Source organism: Euleptes europaea, chromosome 1 (assembly GCF_029931775.1).
Source record: "Euleptes europaea isolate rEulEur1 chromosome 1, rEulEur1.hap1, whole genome shotgun sequence".
Lineage (NCBI taxonomy): Eukaryota > Metazoa > Chordata > Lepidosauria > Squamata > Sphaerodactylidae > Euleptes > Euleptes europaea.
Genome location: NC_079312.1, coordinates 142,043,844 through 142,050,017, shown reverse-complemented (window position 1 = coordinate 142,050,017; position 6,174 = coordinate 142,043,844).

The window sequence follows — 6,174 nt, the reverse complement described above, 5'->3', positions numbered from 1 at the left end:
TTGATTCTGGACTACTAGACCAAGGACTACTCCCCTAGGCTCCACAAAATTCAAAGGAAATTTCTGAGGTGGATGACAGGACTTGAGCTTCTGCTCCCCAGTATAGGAGAAACCATGTGGTGGTAATTGGGGATTCTCTACTGAGAGGAGTAGAAGCTGAAGGGTCCCGACCAGACTTGTCATCTCGAGAGGTACGTTATCTAACAGTTGTACAAATCCAGGATGTGACAGAAAGGCTAGAAAGACTCATCAAGCCCACAGACTCATCAAGCTCATCCATGTGGGAACAAATGATACTGCACAGCACAGAACATATTAAAAGAGACTATGAGGCTCTGGGTAAAAAGGTGGAGGACCTGGGAGAACAGGTTATGTTTTTGTCATTTCTTCCTGTCGAAGGCCATGGCTTAAGAGAGAGAAGAAGAATTGAAATAAACAACTGGCTACATAGATGGTGTCATCAGGAAAGGTTTTTGGACCATGGCTTACATTTTCAAGATGAAACTCTTCTGTCAGGAGATGGTTTGCACCTCATGACGGTAGGGGGAAATGGGTTTGTTAAGAGACTTGTGAACCTGATAAAGAGGGCTTTAAACTAAATCCTGCAGGAGAGGGAGACAAAAATTCAAAGCCTAATATGATGCCAATAACTGGAGATAAGAACATTAAAGATGTGCGGGAAGTGGCACATATGTATAGAAGGGTAAGTATAGAAATATAAGTATAGAAATAAAACAGGGCACCTAAACCATGGATTGTGAGGTCTCTACACTAATGCGCAGAAGTATGGGAAACAAGCAGGAAGAACTTGAAGTCCTAATACAGGAAGGGGACTATGACCTAACAGGCATTCTTGAAATATAGTGCGATGACACTCACAATTGGAATATTAGGATTAAGGGGTACAACTTGTTTAAAAGGAATAGACAAATAAGGAAGGGGAGAAGAGTAGCATTATATGTCAAGGAAGTGTATACTTGTGAGGAAGGAAGGTCAGTTGAGTCTCTGGGTAAAAATTAAAGGAGTAAGAAATCTTATGATACTTATACCCTACTAGCTGGGGTTACCAACAGGCCTCAAGAAAAATGTCCTGTCCCTTTAACCAAGTTTTAATATGAGGAAATGGGTAGTTGAAGCTTTTCATGGTATGGTTGTAAATAATATCCCTCCTTAAACAGCAATGCATTAAGCCTCTGAAAGGGACAGTCGTTATTTCTGCATTTTTCCTACATATTACTGTATAGTTAAAGCATTCAGTTTTTCTGTAACAAACACATTTAAATGAGCACATCGTAGAAGAAGAGTTGGTTTTTATACCCCACTTCTTACAGTAGAGAAAAGTCTCAAAGCAGCTTACAATCACTCCCCGCCCCCAACAGGCACCTTGTGAGGTAAGAGGGGCTGAGAGAGTTCTGAGAGAACTGTGACTAGCTCAAGGTCACCCAGCAGGCTTCATGTGGAGGAGTGGGGAATTGAACCTGGTTCTCCAGATTCGAGTCTGCCACTCTTAACTACTACACCACACTGGTGGTGTAGTGTGTCAGTATGAAACTAGAATTAAGACAAAACACTTTGATATCAAAGATTTGTGGCGTAAACCTAAACATTTTTACTCAGAAATGTCCTCAGAATAGATTGAGGATTAAAAGCATGGGTCCCAACCTTTTTCAGCTTGCAAGCACCTTTGAAATTCTGACACTAGGCGGTGAGCGCAACCATAAAATGGCTGTCATGCAAGCCAGAGCAAACTGCAGGGAGAGGAGCAAAATGTCAGGGAGCGCAGGAGACTGATTGACTGATGGGATGTCTGCATGCCTACCCATTGCCTTGGGGGTTTGCAAAGCCAGGCAACCACCTAGAGTACCTTTTCAATTCCTGTATACCTGTATTTCCCTCAATAAATTCTAAACCTTGCTTTGGAAATCATCTGGTTGTTTTGTTGTTACTGGTAGCCTATTAGATAGGCATTTTTTACTATCAAGGTAAAGATCCCTAAATCACATGTTCTGTTCCCCTGAATTGGCAAGAGTGCCAGTTTTCCAAACTAGCCAGGCTGTGGAAGTAGGAAAAGGTTTCACCCTGATACTGAGCTTAATTCCCCCAAATTGGCTCTGGTTCTGTGTGAGTGTCCTGAACCCAAGTTAGAGAGCCCATACGTGTCTAAGAATATACATGAAAGGGAGCACATGTCGTAACAATATTGTTTAATAATATTTTCTTGCACACACAAAATAAGTATACATATTGAACTAGCTAAGAAATACTCATTTGGCAGAATCTGTTTTCATATTGCAGGTGTCCAATACACTTATGCAAAAAGAAAAGGGAAAAAATGCTGCTGCTTCTCCTGGCTACACCCTGACCTGGATGGCCCAGGTTTAGCCCAATCTGAGAAGCTAAGCAGGATTGGCCATGTTAGTATTTGGATGGGCGACCTCTAAGGAAGTCCAGGATTGCTACACAAAGGCAGACAATGGCAAACCACCTCTGAACATATCTGGCCTTGAAAACCCAATGGGATTGCCATAAGCCACCTGTGACTTGATGGCACTTCCCACCACCACCATCTTTTTTACATGAGCCTAGCCATGTTCAACCTGCAGTATAACAATGACAGTACTTAAGGGCTGGTGAGAGCTCCTTGTGCATGTAAGAGAATTATTCTGGCCAGGTTCTGATAGGAACATAAACGGTTTTTGAAAAGTGAACAAAATTTGGTGTGTGTGTGTGCTGTCAAGTCACTTATGAATCACGGTGACTCTATGAATCAATGTCTTCCCAAACATCATATCATTAACAGCCTTGCTCAGGTCTTGCAAACTGAGGGCCATGACTTCCTTTATAGAGTCAACCCTGGTCATCATTGTTTATTACATCACAGTCTGGCTGGATGTTTAGATTATTTTAATCCTTTATTATAACCTTTTTAAACCCCAAAATATGGTACATTTTATATATTTTACACTTAATTGTATTGTATACTCTGTAGGGGCCCTGGTTTGTTCAGCAGGGATTTGTGCGAATTGTTCTCGTTCATGAGAATCTGAATGAGCTGGTGGGTTTTTTTGTACTATGCCTATTAAAGGTTATTGGATTGAATTGAGTCAACCCACCACATATTGGGTCTTCCCCTTTTCCTGCTGCATTCAACTTTTCCGAGCATTATTGTCTTTTCCAGTGACTCTTGTCTTTGAGATTCTCCCTTACTAAAGGGGGTGCCCATATACCTTCTGCCATGAAAGTCTTCCAGGGGAAAGTGATCCCTCAACTCATGTTTGGGTCGCAGATATGCCTCTATAACAGTTTTCACAAATTAGAAGTAGTCCAGTCAAAATTTCTCAGATCCTTATTCGGTGTCCCTCAATGTATTTCAAATGCACTGATTAGACTGGAAGCCGGGATGGTACCATTAGAAACACGAGCCTGGTACCATGCCATTTCTTATTGGTTAAAGATTAAATTGTCCTCATCTGGTTTAACTCCCCTAATCTTTGCAGATAATTTCTCCTCAAGATGGATTAATCTAATCGAGGATAAACTCCAACATTTAGGTTTATCAAGTACAACTCTTCTAAATCTTGGCTATCAAGGAGCAAAAGCAATAGTCAAACAGAGGCTTTGGGACATTGCCCTTCAAGATGACAGATCAAGGGCTTACTCGGTCCCAGTAGTGGAGAACCGTAAAAAAATTTTGGCCCCTCCAAATTATCTCAATACCTTAGAACACCCTAAACAACGGAGAGCCTTCACCTTAGCACGTTTTAATGCCCTTCCATCTGCTCTTCTTGACGGGAGGTATGCCGGCCTCCCTTACGAATTCCGCCTCTGTCCATGCCAATCTGGAAAGGTGGAAACTGTTGAACATGTGCTATTACACTGCCCATTTTATCAAGACATACGCAAAATGCTCATTGATCCAATTTTGTCTAGCTTCCGAGATAGAGACAGAGTTCGCTATACCACTCTATTATTAGAAGATTCTGTTAAAGATATTACCTATCAGGTTGCGAGATTCTGTGCTAGGGCATGTGCAATAAGGCAGAAGAAGCTGCTAAAATGATTTTTATGTTAAATAGACTATTTTACCAAATATCAGACATTCTGTTTTAATTATTATGATATCTCTTTTTGTATAAACTGGTCTTTGACCGTAATAAATAAATGATGATGATGATGACTCTTGTCTTCTCATAATGTGACCAAAGTACAATAGCTTCAGTTTAGTCATTATAGCTTGATTTGATCTAGAACCCAGTTATTTGTCTTTTTCTCCTCCAACACCACATTTCAAAGCAATCTACTTTCTTCCTCTCAGCTTTCTTCACTGTCCAACTTTCACACCCATACACGGTAACAGGGAATACTGTGGCATGAAGTAACTTGATCTTGCCTTAATTATAAAAATACTCTAAAACTGGGAAGATCTGATGACGTTAGTAGAAGTTTCAGTTGGGTGCATTAAGCATTTTAGCCTCAGAGCAAGCCAATCATAATTAGTTAGAATCAAGACCCACTATATTTTTAGAGTATCACTCTAAAAATACTTTTACATAAAGCCACTGTCTGCATTATACTATAAACATTAACAACTCAAACAGCCGATCTGGCCCATTTTCTAAAAACACTTGGTGGGCACCAGGAAAAGTGCCAGCAGGTACCATGTTGGGGAGCCCTGGACTAAGGAACAGATACTTAGGATGTTAATCCCCAGATGGCAGAGATCAAGGCTGCTTTGGAGAGTGGACTCTATGGCATTACAAATCCCGCCTTCCCCAGGCTCCACCCCCCAAATTCTCCAGGTATTCCTCCCCCCCCGGGTTGGCAACCCTATCTCAGCCCCAGCTGTGGCAGCTTCCCCACCCGCTCCGCTGCTTTGCTGCCTCAAGGGCAGCGGCTTCCCCATCTGGCTGGCAACGATGCTCCTAGCCTCTCTCCCCTGCTAGAAGAGCCTCTCAACAGACAGCGCCACACACTCAAACCCTTTGGAATAATCCTAAATAATTGTGTTTAAGATTTTGGCCTTCCCTGCCTTTGCCCCGGTTCCCTTTCAAACATGTGTACAATACAGGATAGATACCGTAAATGTGTATGCAACATTTGGATCTAGCGGTGGCCCCTTCTAGATGTATAAATAGTGATTACTGTTTTAAAAAAACAAAAAGGGTATTCTAAACATGGACAAAGCGGTGGGTCCCATTTCCATGCAGCGTTTTATGTTCGAAGGCGGCATTCCAAATGCACACGACTGAGTGCAAACCAGGCTCTTGTGCAAGAAGCATGAGGATCTAGTGGATCAAGCAACATTTGGATCTAGCGGTGGCCCCTTCTAAATGTATAATAGTGATTACTGTTTTAAAAAACAAAAAGGGTATTCTAAACATGGACAGAGCGGTGGGTCCCATTTCCACGCAGCGTTTTATGTTCGAAGGCGGCATTCCAAACGCACACGACCGAGTGCAAACCAGGCGCTTGTGCAAAGAAGCATGAGCCGAAGGAGCATTAAAAATAAACCACGCCCTTGCACTCCCTGGAATTAACCCAGAACAACTGCGGCTGCTGGCGCGGTTAGAATCCAGAAGACCAACGTGGTAGTCCCCTCTCCATCTGCCACTCTTCTGAGGACTCCACGCTCATCTGCTTTAAGGGAATTAACCACTTTGCTGCAGCGTAGAACGCGCAAGGGGCGAGGAGAGAAACAAAGGGCGGAAACGCGCGGTCGCTTGAGCCTCCTTTCTTCCCTGTTCCAGCCAGGGTTCAGCCAGGATCGAACGCACGGACGTGCGTTCGATCCTGGCTGAATCCTGGCTGGAACAGGGAAGAAAGGAGGCTCAAGCGACCGCGCGTTTTAAAGAGAAACGGCGATCGCTCCCGTCTCCCCGAGCCTGACGTCAGCAGAAGTTTTAAAGGGAGAGGCCGTCCCGGCGAGCGGTTTCCGCCCCCTCCCTTCTTTCCCGGCCTCCCCTTTGAACCGGGAGCGGCGCGACGTCGCGGCGCGTCCCCTTTAAGGTTGCCGCGGCGACCGTTCGCCAAGTGAGAGCGAGGCTCATTGACGTCAGGCCGGGCGGCGATTGGCGGAGGGAGATTGGTTTCCGGTGGGAGCGATTGCTGAGGAGGAGGAGGAGGAGGAGGAGGAGGAGGAGGCCTCCGCAACTCGGGACAGGGGGAGGAGGAGGA